The sequence below is a fragment of the Dasypus novemcinctus genome, chromosome 3, assembly GCF_030445035.2.
Source record: "Dasypus novemcinctus isolate mDasNov1 chromosome 3, mDasNov1.1.hap2, whole genome shotgun sequence".
Taxonomy (NCBI): domain Eukaryota; kingdom Metazoa; phylum Chordata; class Mammalia; order Cingulata; family Dasypodidae; genus Dasypus; species Dasypus novemcinctus.
Genome location: NC_080675.1, coordinates 108,781,757 through 108,796,069, shown reverse-complemented (window position 1 = coordinate 108,796,069; position 14,313 = coordinate 108,781,757).

The window sequence follows — 14,313 nt, the reverse complement described above, 5'->3', positions numbered from 1 at the left end:
GACTGGAATTCTGCCATCAAATGGCTTTTAGACTGGCATGGCATTAGACCCTGGTGCCATCTGAAACAGGATCACATTTGTTGTTTTTGTCCTGGTCAGTGGTCTGTAGCCTTCACAAAGCAGCTGCTTTCTGTTTCAACAAGGCCCAATCCAAAGGAAGGGAAGTGCAGTTAGGTCAGCACAAGGTTAGAAGGGATTTCTGACATTGGCGAAACTCGGGCTTTGGTAGACAAGGCTGACATGGTTAGGTTTAGGCAGGCTTATCCCCAACATTTGTGGGACCTGGGGCAAAAGTACAAATAGAGGACCCTGGCCTGTGGTTAACCTGCCTTCTCTTCCCACCCCTGACTCTGCTCTGCACGGAGGAGTCTGGCAGAATCCCCAACACACATAGACAAGCTTTGTTCACTAAATCCTGACAGCTAACTCTTGGCTGCTCCTCAGGCCCAGGGGAGAGGATACTATTGGCCTGTGCTTGCTCAGGAGGCCTTTCCTGGGAAAGAGACTAGGCAGGCCCTGGAAATGACCTGAGGGCTACTGGGCAGGGAATTCTGAGGTTCTGGGAACCTAGGCTACAGTCTGAAAAGGGGAATCTGGGCACTAGATTGGCATGCCCTTATGAACTCCTTGTTCTGTGGAAAGGGACATGAAGGTCAGAGCAAGTCCAACTAAATGAAAGGCATTGGGAGGGGCTGAAGTAGTAGGCCTAAGGGTAGTACTGGGTTCAAGTCAAGAGGAAATGACACTCCTGGGGTTTTTTGGCCTGAGTGAAGCTCAGCATCTGGTAAAAATCAGAGGCACAATTAAGATCATTCTTCCCTCTTCTACCTCTTTTCTCCTCTCCAATTTACTGTAGTTAGTGAATGGTACATTCCTGCAGACATTTGCAAATATTGTTCAAAATTTTCTTTTTTACCTGAGTATATTATGGATATGCTTATCAGTTGGGATACATAGATACACCATTTTAAATAGTAGTGTAGTTTTTTATTAATGGAGTTACCATTATTATTTAACTAGTTGCTTCTAATTAAAGGTGTTTATTCCCTATTACAAACAACATTGTAATTCACTTATTCATTCAATAATAAATACTGAGCACATTTTGTGCGCCAGGAATTGCTCTGGATTGTTGATACAGTAGTGAACAACAACAACAAATGGAAGTTACATATTAGTTGGGGGGAGTCAGGCCATAAAAAGTTAAATTATATAAAATGTCAGATAAGGACAGGTGATATGAAGAAAAATAAAGCAGGGAAGGAGAGGAGAAGTGTTGCAATTTTATATAACATGGTAAAAAAAAAAAACCTTCTAGAGAAGATGAGGTCTCAGTGAAGAAATGAAGGAGATGAGGGAGAGAGGCATATGGGTGTCTGGGGAGAACGTATTTCAAGAAGAGGGATAGGGAGTGATTATCTTTATGTCCTTGTGTTAGTATTCCAAAGGATAGATTTCAAGATGTGTTATAGGCAGCTAAAATTTTAAATTTAAGTTTTAAACTGCCAAATTGCCTTCCAAAAATCCTGAACTAATTTATACCTCCATCAACTACGTCTTAGAGTAACTCCTGTCCAAACCCTTGCCAAACTCCTAGAAGACAGTTATTATAGTGGTAAAATATTTGAGAAGACTCTTAGGATGAGAGATGTGCTTCTAAAGGTATCTGCTTTAGATAAAATGGATGGTCTCTGAACTGCTTTCTGAGGAGATTCTATTTAACTAACTGAAAGGCTTTGTTTTGCTGAGGGTGGTACAAAAACTTAGAGCCAAAACTGAAATTCTGAAGATGAGAGAGTGGATTTAGAGAGTCTGGAGTTGTTGGAGAGTAGAAAGAAATAAAAGTAGGAGAGATGAAGAGGCTGGCTGCCAGAGAGGTATGTTGGGGGATGAGTGATGTCTACTGGGAATTTTCTTTAAGATTTTTGCTGTATACCCTCTTTCCCATCTCATTGTGAAATAGACAGAAAAAGACTTTGTTATTCCAATATGTTACAGAGCTGCAACTTGCTTACACCTCTTCAGTGTGGTTGACACGTGACAAATGATATTCTCCAGCTGGTATCCCAGTTATATATGGGTTATATTGGATATTAATATTTTAAAATTTGACAGTGTGGTAGTCAAATATGATTATTGATGAGTTTCAAAATCTTTTCTTACATATGTTGTATGTTTGTATTTCTAACATGAGTTGCATGTTCATAACCACTGTTCATTTCCTATTAATATATTTCTATTGCCTGATCATTTTTTATTGATTTGTAGCCACTTTTTATATATTTTGGAAACACTTCCATTATGTACATCACAAGTATTTCATTTTAGCTTCTTGCTGTTTCTTGTAGTATGAAAGTTTTAAAATTTTGTGTTGTGAAATCTATCAACCTTTAACTGGTTTGTGGGTTTTGACTGAACTTCCAAAGGCCTTTTCTAACCCAATTTTATAGTATATAATATATATTAAGTATGTATAAATATTATATGTAAGAAAATGTTATATTGAATTTTTCTTGTTATCTGGAATCTTGGGAAATGTACTGAGAATAATAAATGATAAATACCCTCACATTCTGAAGAGAGATGGGAGTAATCTATATTGTCTCTGACTCTTTTATAATATTTCTTCAACTCAGGAAAATTTTCTTCCATTATTTCTTTGATTATTACTTTCTATCCATTTTCTCTACTTTTCTCCCTTCCTGATATCAAATTAATATATGTTGGATCTTTTAGATCTGTCCTCCACATCTCCTAATCTTATTTTATAATTTCTATTTACTTTTTTTCTGCAAATTTTTAGCAGCATTCTATAACTTGTTCTTACAAACCATGAATTTTTGATTCATCTTTTTTTATTCTATTTTCTGTTTCATCAAATTTTTTCTTTCTATTCATATTTAAATTTTAAAAATATACTTGCTTTCCAATTATTTTACTTTTACAAGCTACATTTCTTCATTTTACTAAAAGAATACTATCTTAATTCTCTCTGAGGCCAATATTTTTAATACATAGCTTTAAGTTCTATTCCCTGCTTTAACTCTTTTTCCTTTGAAGTCAATTTTTTGGCTTAATTATCTTGATGCCTTTCTCTCATCCTGTTGGTTTTATTCTTTGTTGTTTATAAATATTTATAAATAAAGACTTGAGTTGATCAACATTGGTATCAAGTGTGAGTTTCTTCTGAATTTGTATAGGTTATTGTTTGACATCCTGAAAAATGTTTCTCTCCTATTTAGATGGCTGCCCACATTGCTGTCTGGATACCCTCTACCCAGCTGCAGTGAGTAGGTGGGCATTTCCTGAAATATGTGGTTTCCTCCAGGATGTTTCAGTGGTGAACAGGTTGACAGGATGGGAACCCCTTAATTGAGGAAGTATGAACTGCTTATGCTGGAGACAGAATGCTTTGAAGTTCTTTCCACTTTGCTGAAAGTTTTTTCATTTCCTCTTTTTTTTTTGTTCTTCTGATCTGAATTTATATAAGGCCACAACCACTTTTCTGGTCCCTCTATGGCAGTCAGGGTCCCATTTCTTAATTTCTGCCAACGTTATCCAGGAGGGAATGTTATGGCCAGCTTTGAGTGGGCGCAGAGTTGGACCTTGGGCCAGCTCCTGCCACCCTTCAATCACCCCACTTACCACTCTGTGAACCACTCCTGCTTCTCTGAGCCTTGAGCTCACCCTCCATTACTACTCCTTCTTTACTTGAACTAGCAGGGGTTTCAGCAATTATTTTGAAAATATATTAGATTCTATTAATATAGAGTTTTATAATATCCAGAGATTTCTCAAAGTTTCTAATCTTGTGATAGAAACTTTCCCTGTTTTCTCTTGTGTTGTATATTTATTACTATTTTCAATTATCTTCTTTCATGTCAATTAGATTTTAGTGGAAAGCAGAGATAAAAACATGAACTCAATCCAGGTCCCTAGCCATCAAAACATAGCCTTACAGACTTCTCTCTTTCTCTCTCTCTTTCTCTCTGTCCCTCTCTCCCTGTCTCCCGCCTGCTTCTTCTCTATATAATCCAATATGCACGGTCTACTCCTTGAAAGTTTAAGTAGTAAAAAAATAATAAAAGCCTATCTTTAGAATCTGTCAAGAACAGCAACAAATTTGATTCCATTCTCCTACAAGCAGTTGGTATTTGAATTAGCACAAAGTTTTTGGTGGAGTTAAAGCAGAGGGTAGAAGGTAGAGTGGGCAGAAAAGGAGGTTTGCGGGTGATATTTCCAAAAATTTAAAGCTGAAAATCCTGGTGATTTCCATCTTTATTTAGACCTTATGGTACACCTTTCCTTTGCTCGGGCTAGAAGCCTACTTGATCAGTCCTCATTACTGTAGCCCTGGAAGTTGCCGTTGGTGTTTTTTTGAGTTTCCTGAAGTGACTCCAGTATTGACTGAGGTCTGAGCAGAGCCTGCACTTCTTTACCCCTTAATATTGTACTGGCCCAGCACCCTTCAAATCATCCATCCTCTACTATTACTGGATTCTCTGTCTCAGGTAGGTTAAGTCACTCTCTAGTCACCCAGGGTGACTCAAAGGTGACTCCTCCCTGCCTAGGGACCTTGGTATAGTGGCTATGCTGACTTAGGTTTTCTATTACTCTTAAGTGGCAGCATATTCTTATAGGTCTTCTCAATTTTCCATTCTTTATTGTTCTTGGGTATGGGTTAATATGAATTCCTTTCCCTTTGCTCTCGAATTCTATTTTAACATTCTGGTGTCTAATTGAAAATTGCCTTTGCTTTTAGAATTGTTAAATGCCCTAGAGGTGATTATGCATCCCACTTTTTTTTACTGCCTTATAGTGAGAGGCACAAGAAGAGATTACAAAACTTGGAGGAGAGAGGGAAACACAGTAAGCAATTCAGGCTCGTTTGGTAGGGCTGTGCGTGTGGTGTCTGAGTGTATGTGTGTGTTCTAAATGGCTATTTTCATTTTCCCCCATTAACCCTGTAATCCCCCTAATTCTGGGAAGACAACTCCTATAAATACAGAAAGGTAGTAAGGGTCATTAATGGATAGTCATTATGTCTAGTACATTCTTAAGCGAAAGTATCTTCTATTTGATTGTTTAATAAAAAGGAATTAGAAGGAGAGTGGGAGTTGACTAAACAAAAGGTTTCATGGGAAGATTAAGAATAAGGAAGCTCCTCTCAATTGAGAGGTGGACTGGGCATCACCATCCCAGGCTCCTCAGGACGGAGGAATAAAATATGAATAGAGTGGACTTACTGGTATTCTACTATAGAATTATTGTGACTCTAGCAATGGAAAAAACTATATCATTGATGTGGAGACAGTGGCCACAGGAGTTATTGAAGGCAGGGAGAGGGGAAAAAAGTGTGATATGGGGGCATTTTTGGGACTCGGAGTTGTCTTGAATGATGTTGCTGGGACAGATGCAGGGCGTTAAATATCCTGCCATAACCCACTGAAAAGACTGGGAGAGAGTGTAAACTACAATGTAAACTATAATCCATGCTGTGTAGCAGTGCTCCAAAATGTATTCATCAATTGAAATGAATGTACCACACTAATGACTAATGAAAGAAGTTGTTGATGTGGGTAAAGGGGGGGGGGCGGTGAGGAGTGGGGCATATGGGAACCTCCTATATTTTTTAATGTAACATTTTGTGTGATCTATGTATCTTTTAACAATAAATAAAAAATATATTAAAAAAAGAGTAGAGGAGCTAAAGTTGAACCACGGGTCTCTAGTGACTCATTATGGCTTCTTGAAAATTGGGGTCAAGGTAGGTAAGTTTTGAGACCCTTTTGTATAAGAAAATATACATGAAGCCAAACCCAGGTAGTATCCAAAATACTTTAATTTTGGAAGGATTGTGCATTAAATAGAATAATGACCCCTCAAAATTACCCATGACTTAATCTCAAGAACCTATGACTGTCTCACCTTACATGGCAAAAGAAACTTGGCATATGTGATTAACTAAAGGATCTTGAGATGTGGAGATTATTCTGGATTATTTGAGTAAACCTGATGTGCTCACAAGGGTCCTTGTAAGAGTGGTACAAGAGGGCCAAAGCCAGAGAAAAGATGTGAGGATGGAAGCAGAAGTCAGAGAGAAGAGAATGATACCTGCTGGCTTTGAAGACAGAGAAAGGGGCCATGAGCCCAGGAATGTACATGGCTTCTAGAAGCTGGGGAAGGAAATGACTTCTCCTCTGGAGCCTCCAGAATAAATTCAGATCAACCAATCCGTTTTAGATTTCTGACTCCAGAACTCCAGATTTCTGACTTTGTCACTTTTAAGTGACAAAGTTTGTGATTGTTTTTTACAGCAGCAATAATACAATTGTCATTCTTAAGAATTTGGTATCTGACAAAATAAAATAAAAAATTATTGTTTATTAGTGTGAATTCTAGGAATATTGATACATGTGTTTAGTTCATTTGCTATTTTCAGTTATTGTGTGTTGAAGTAATAGACCTATCAAACTCAAACTGTTTCATGTAATGGACTAAGAAAAGTATATGGAGACACTAAGGCCTTGCACGGGGAATCACATGTCTCTAAGAGGTCCCAGGGTGTTAGCAAGTTAGCAAAGCTGCAATTAGAGCTCATGCTTCATCACTGTTGAAGAGAATGCTACAGTTATTGATCTGTAACTTCTTAGCTCCAAATTCACCTTTTATTTTTGTGCTTTATAGAAGAGATGCATCTTGTAAACACTTCTCCTTTACCATTTGACTCTATGCTAAGTTTTGTCAGGAAAGGACAGTAGGCAAAATGTCTTCTTCCTGGTTGGGATGTGTATTTTCCCCACTTCTTGCTCCTGTCAGGCTTGACTGGTCTGCTGTGGGACATCCACTGGAGCTCATTGCCAGCAGGTTTCAGTGGTACCACCTATAGGCAGTTTCCTGGAAAGTTCTCCTAGAGCATCAGTTAGATTCCCAATGAGCCTAGTAGCATCCTCTGTGGACAGGTTTTTGGTGAGTTCTGTGAGTGCTTTGCACAGTCCCCTGGTGAATTCAGTGCCATCCCCACTGGCAGCTTTCCAGTGAGTTTCATCACCCTACCGAGGGTTCCCTAACCCTCCAGCCTAGGCCTGCTAACTGTGGATCTGCTGTGGCCTAGAATACCTAATGATTGCTCTGCTGTCCAATTGGCTTCCATCCAATTGGCTGCAACCACAGTCCCTCTGTTATAACTATCAAAATTTTTTGCATATTGCCTCAGCATCCGTCTTATTTGGCTTAGCCACTTGCTTAAACACTGCCTTTTGGCCTAGTTAATAAGCAGCTGTCCAGCTCTGGGGCATAAACTCCCCCAGAGCCCAAACCCACATCTGTGACTGCTACCCACACCACCCACACCCAAAACACAACTGGTCCCAAATGAGAAGCTAACCATCCCCAGGGCCCTCAGACCCCCAGTCCCTTTTCCTTTTCGTTAGCGTATGCTTTAAACTGACCAATCCTCAACTCCTGTGAGAAATCTACTAGCCTTCATCCCTAGACCACAATAAAGGCACAAGCCCATAAGTCCCTTTCTCTCTGCTTCTGTGCCCCCCACCTGCTTGTTCAGCCACCCGAGCCAATCCTGCTTTCTCTGCCCCCTTCCCCTTTCTGGGACCTGTAAATAATTAAATCATTTTTTTCCTCACTCATTATGGCCTCAGGTCCCCACTGTATTGCTCTAAAAAAATCCAATGTAATCTATTTAGAACATCTCAAATGAGGCCTGAATCCCAGCCTTGAGGGGGAGGTCCCCTTCCAAATTTGTTCCTTGCTTGATTTCTCTCACTTGGTCCTCAGGTATTCTTTAGATTTCTCTTTTCTCTCCTCTTGGCAGCTAATACCCTGTAAAAAGTTCATTACTAGTTACAAATAATTATTTGTCTTAAACTTCCCTGCTCAAGTTACTGCATGGTTTCTGTCTCTTGACTGGCCCTTGACTGATATTAGGATATGAATCCAAGGCATGGGGCTAAATTCAAACATTAACTTCACTTCCCATCAGAATGTTCATTATGATTTTATGTTTCTTTGGGCTGCTATTTCTGTTCTAGTATAAATTTTGATACTGTTTACAAACATTTCCTGAGTTCCTTAATAACCAGAGTAAATAAAATCAGTGACGTAATAAGCAAAACACAAACACACTCACACATGCACATATATGCATGCACACCTCCTCTCACATACAAAACCACTACATTGAAAGATGAGAAAAGAGTAGCTAGTATCAACTCTGACCTTAACTAGTCCCAAGAATATCAAAGAGAAATTTCTCTGGGCTTTTCTTACAATTTTAAGATATTGTGGCAGTTTGAGATTATTTATGAATCCCAGAAAGAGAAAGATTGTGCTTGTAAACTAATCTATTCCTCTGGGTGTGATACCCTTCAATTGCAAATTCAGCTGAGATGTCTTTGATTAGATTACCTGTTTTAAGATTAAGCTTTTTGCATGACTCAGGTTGAGTCCTTGTTCCGTTGCTGGGATTGACATAAACAGACACTCACTCAAGAAGACACACAGAGGGGAGAACTTTGTCATTTTGATCCTGCCATGTGACAGGAAGGAGAAGGCTCAAACAGCTAAAGCCCCCTGGAAAGATGGGCCATTTGCCTCGTGGTTTACAGCTGACATTGGGAAGAAAGCCGAGACTGATTTAGGAAGCCTTGAGAGACAAGCCCTATGCCAGCTTGCAGCTGAGATCTGGAAGAAGCTGGCTCGTGGAGCCTCAAGAGGCAGAGGAAGCCCAGAGGGGAAGACTGAAACCAGCAGAGATTGCCCACAGTCTTGCTTCAACATGTGACAGCCAACTTTGGTGAGAAAGTATCTCTTATGGTACCTTGAGCTGGGCTTTCTATGTCCTTGGAACTGTAAGATTTTATCCCAAATAAATACCCTTTATAAAAGCCAACCAATTTCTGGTTCTTGCATTGGCACCCCTTTGGCAGATGAATACAGAAATCTTCAGTTCAATTTCTATGATCCTCGATCTAAGTGGTGTGAATGATCAAACAGCAAAATGTTAGTGAAACAAAAGGAAAGTTTTGAAGTATAGTCACTGAAGATGCGGGTGACTGTGAGACAGAGTGAGTAATCATTGAGAACTAAAAGAGAGGTTCTGGGCTAGAAGTTGCTCTCCTTGTGCCAAATGCAGTGAAATTTAGAAAAATTCTCTCACCAAAGTGGTGGCAAGAAGAAGAAGCCTTTCCCTAGAATTACAAAGCAAACATATTTGTTCAGAATGGCAAGAACCACCTAGAAACTCATGGAAACAGATGTAAATCAATAGAAATATGGTTGATAATTTCTTTACTTTAAAATCTGAGCTTTGACCATTTGCAAATTGAAAGACTGATATTTTTGTTTTTTTTATTAACACCTTGCATTGTGTAATCACCAGACCAATATAAATCATCTCAACTTAGTATTTAAGAAAAAAAAAAAGGATGATGATGTGCCAGGGCAGCTATCAAATAAAAAGACTCTTGACTGTGCAGATAATTACTTTGGGTAGTCGATGGTATTGGACCTAGTGACAGACATCTAAGAGAACACCACAGAAGTGATGAAATATCACTTCTGAGATTAGGTTAAAAAAAGATGTTGCCTTCTCTCTGCACTCTCTCCTGTTCTCTTTCTGTACAGCTCTGACGAATTCACTTTCCACGTACTGAGCTGCCCCATGGACAGGCCCATGTGGCAAGGAATGAAGGGCGGCCTCTGGCTGACATCAGGTGAGGCCCTCAGTTCAGCAGCCTATGTAGAACTAAGTCCTGCCCAGGCCAGGTGAGGGAACTTGGATTCTCCTGCCGTCTAGTCTTAAGATGAGACCACAGCTCCAGCAGAAAGCTTTACTGAAGTCTGGTGAGAGACCTTGAAGCAGAGACACCTAACTAAGTTGTACCAATATTTCTGACCTACAGAAACAGATTTAAATGTTTGTTGTTTTAAACCACTAAGTTTTGTTTTACAGCAATAGATAATCAATATATACATATAACAATAGCACTTTCATTTGCTATGCCTGCTGTAACAAATTACCACAAACTCAGTGTCTGAAAACAACAGAAATTTATTCTCTCACTGTTCTGGAGATGAGAAGTCTACAGTCACTATCACTGGGCCAAAATCAAGGTGTCAAGAGGGCCACACTGCATCCAGGGGCTCTAGGGAAAAATCTGTTCCTATTTCACTTTCTGGTGGCTGCCAGCATTCCTTGACTTGTGGCCACATCATTCCAAACTTCAGTGCCAGAATCTTCAAATCTATCTCTGCTCCATCTTCATGTCATCTTCCCCTTGGTGTGAGTGTCAAGTTTCCCCATGCCTCCCTCCCATAAAGATACATGTGATTCCATTTAGGTTCCATCCTGTAAATCCAGATAACTTCCCCATCTCAAGATCCTTAATCACATCTGCCAAGACACTTGTTTCATATAATGTAACATATACAGGTTTAAGAATTAGCTTGTGAATATCTCTCTGGGGACCAATTTTCAGCCCATCACAAGTAGCTAGCATTCTTAAGCTCTGTGTTCCAGATACCATAGTAAACACTTTCTTTTTTAATTTCCATGTATTTTATTTTACATATATCTCATTTAAATGTATTATCATTCATCATTTATAAGTGAAGAAGGTGAGCCTAGAGAGCGTAAGTAATTTGATTCAAGTCACAAAATAGTAAGTGGTAGAGCCAGGGTAAACCCAGGCAGTCTGACCTTAGAGCTTGTATACCTCTAAATGCTATGCTATATTGCCTCCCTACAGGTTCATGTGATGAAGTTATGAATTAGAAAAGGGTATATGTATTTCATTGCATATTATGAATTCATTTAGTTCTCACTAACAGTATGCTTTTGTTACCTTTATAATTCCCAAGTAAAAGAATCCTTTCAGTTATTTTTAAAGAGAGCCATAACTAACCTATACTCTTTTGTGCAAGGGTCTCTAGGAGAACTGATTACTTTGAGCGGTTAGAGGTAATTCTTCATAATCAGTTTTGGATGGATTTATTTTGCTCTCCCGGGAAATGAATGAATGTAATGAAAAGGTGATTCTTATGTTGATCAAAGTTCAAAAGGAGAATGTATGTAATGGATTCCCTTCTGCTTAGCATTTGTTAAGCTAGTCCTTTAACAATTTGTAGATTTTCTATGTATTGTTTGGTAGTCTAAAAATTCAGATCACGCAGAAACTGTAGATTTCAGCTTTAGACTTATGTTGTCTTTTCCAAATATTTCTTCATGGGGTCAGTTCCCAAACTTAAGGAATTAGTGGTATTGGAGGCCTAAGAGTTATTTCTTGAGCTTTTGTTTTTATTGCTACAGCATTAGTGATGGCATGAGTGTAACTTCCCCCAAGTGACATGCCTGAGCAGGTATGCAAATGGTTAAAGGAAGCTGGAGAGGGGACTCGGATGGCAGATGGTGACTCCTTGTAATAGTTCCAACTACACTTTGAACATTCTGTCCCTCCTCTGACATGCATCACTTCAAATGGCTACCTCATTTGGAGGTGAATTGTTCTTTGCTGTTTTTTTTTTTCATGCTGGAGTTGACCTCATGCCTGGCATTGTATGAAATGTAGTGGCCTAGTTTCTGTCCCAAAGATGACAGAAGCTTATTGTTGTTTAGTGTATGCTTTGCCATATTGATTTTAGAAAATAAAACATGAAGAAATCTTCTAATTTTACTGAGATTTCCCAGTAGCTGACACACTCTCTCTTGCTTTATAGAAAGGATAGAGTCTTCATGGGTAAAGACATTCTAGAGTCAAAGAAGTTGGGAAACTTCATGGAAGAAAGAGTTTTGAGGCCAAAGGAGTTTAGAAAATGTTGACTCCTCCTGACTCCCCATGCTCTAACTAACTTGTTGATGCCCACACTTGATCACTTCAGCCCATCTCTGAATTTAGCTGTAGTAGAAGTTTCTGGCATACTGATTGCCTCCCACCTTCAGCTGCTCTGTCTTTGCCTGAGGGCTCTCTTCAGCACCCTGGAAGCTTCTGGGCTGCTTGCGGGCACAACCTCGAGGTGTGGGAGCATTAACACCCTTGGAGCAATCCTCCGTTATTAAGGGAGGTTGGACTTAATAAATGCCTAAGCCTCCCCACCCTCTTTAGAACAATTCTGAAGCCACATCATAGTTGCTCAGTTTTTTCCAGCAGGATTGAGTATTGAGCCCATTTCCCACAGTGGTAACTTGCTCAAGCTGCACGGCTTTTTTCACTTCCTTATCTCAATTTTCCCTCTCTCATTTGTGCTACCTATGATCACCTCTGATAAATTACCTCCACTTAAGTCCTTCTCTGAGAGTCTGCTTTTCTGGGGAACCCATCTCTTGGATAGTCCTAATGCATATTAGATTTGAGAAATCCTGTGGTAAAGAAATGCATTTAGTACTTTTTCCTAAATTGATCTTACTAAGTATTTTTTATTACTTTAGCATTTTGTGCATCTACTGTTCTTCAGAATATGGTTTCTAATCATTTTGGTTCCTGGAGATAACTGAGATAGAAGTATTTCTTAATAGTATCCCATGAAAGAAGCTCAGAGATTCCTTTCATAGCCCATTTCTGTCTTTCAGTATACTTGGTGAAAAATCTCAAGGTCACAGGTCTGAAAAGGATCTTAGAATGTAGTTAGCTCATTTTATCAATAGAGACACTAAGGCCTAGAAAGATGAACTGTCGTCTGGTCCAGTCACCTGGGACTGCGTGGAGACTGTACAGACAACATTCTTTGGATCAATGGTTGGCAAACTACAGCCTGCAGGCAATTTCGGGTCTGCTGCCCGTTTTATTTGCTTTTTATTTTGCCACCTCATTTTGAACAACCTGAAAGCTAAGAAGTTTTTACATTTTTAAGTGGTTGAAAAATAATCAAAAGAAGAAGAATATTTTGTGACAATTTCATTGTCTATGAATACAATTTTATTGGAATACAGCTTTGCCCATTCATTGACGTGGTGTCTATGGCTGCTTTTATGCTATGATAGAGTTGAACAGTTGTGACAGAGACCCTATGGGCCACAAAGCCTAAAGTATTTATTCTGTGGCTCTCTACAGAAAATGTCTGACAGCTTCTGCTTCAGATTCACAAGATTTGATGAAGGAAATTGACTCGTCTGCAGAGTCAATATAAGGGTAGCAGAAAGCTCACAGAGTAGGAAGTAATGCACAGGAATTCTGTTCCTTCCAGTTCTGCAAAAAAGTTTCATGAACCTGGACAAATGATTTGGCATCTTTAAATATCAATTTCCTCATTTATAAAATGAAAGAATTGGATTGAAGTCTTTCTTAAAGCTCCTTATGCACAAATAAATTTACGTCTTTGTGACTGCCCCAAGTTTAATGTATAATTCTAGAACATGGCTTGTATCTGATGTTCAGCCTAACCAAACTTCCTTTACTGAAGCTCAGTTCCATCTCTCCTCATTCTTTGGCTGTGAGAAGGCACACACACCACCTACATTGCTGCCACACAGGGAACCTTTGCCTATTTCTAAAGTTCACATGACTTGTTAGTAAGTCTGTGGTTTGCCTCCTCATAAATCGAAAGCTGCGATTCAGGAATGCTTTCTCATCATACATTTCTGCAGTTGTCTTTTTTCCTTACACTGCCCTGAATTCCTAGAACCCCTCATACTTTCTACTTAGACCACTATGGGCTGTGCTACCTTTCTCTAGGTGTTTCCCTTCACTCTGCCATGCATGGCAACATTCTTTACAGAAGGTTGTCTGTCTTTTGGCATCTCCCACACTGTTGACAGCCATCTTCCTTTTAAGGATTCTCACTTGGTGTCCCTCAGGGATCAAGGCAGATTAGGGCCTACAGGGGCCCAGTGGTGTCACAGATGGGTAAAGGAGACCTGCTATAATATAATAAGAGCAATGGGGATGTGGTGAACAAATGGCCGTTTACTCTGTTGACTTAGCTGTTAATTCTCATTTTTGACCAATTATTGTCCAGTGTTGTCTAGTAGTGACATAGCCTTTTTTTTTTTAAAAGAAAAGTCCATAATCTAGACTTTTAGATGACATCTCCAGAATTTTAATTATTTGCAGCAACTGTGAATTAAAACAAACAAACATACAAGCACTTAATGAGTCAAATAAAATGCATCTGTGGATTTGATTGGACCTGTGAGCCATCCCTTTGCTATGTCTAATCTGTGATAAATCTTTCCAGATTCATTCTTATTTGTACCCCAAGTCATTCCTTGGTCCCAGAACTTGTGACTATCTAATTCTTGGCTTTTGTTGGCACTTAGTTGTCCCATATAACATCTTCTAGCTCCTTACTATTCTGAGGTTA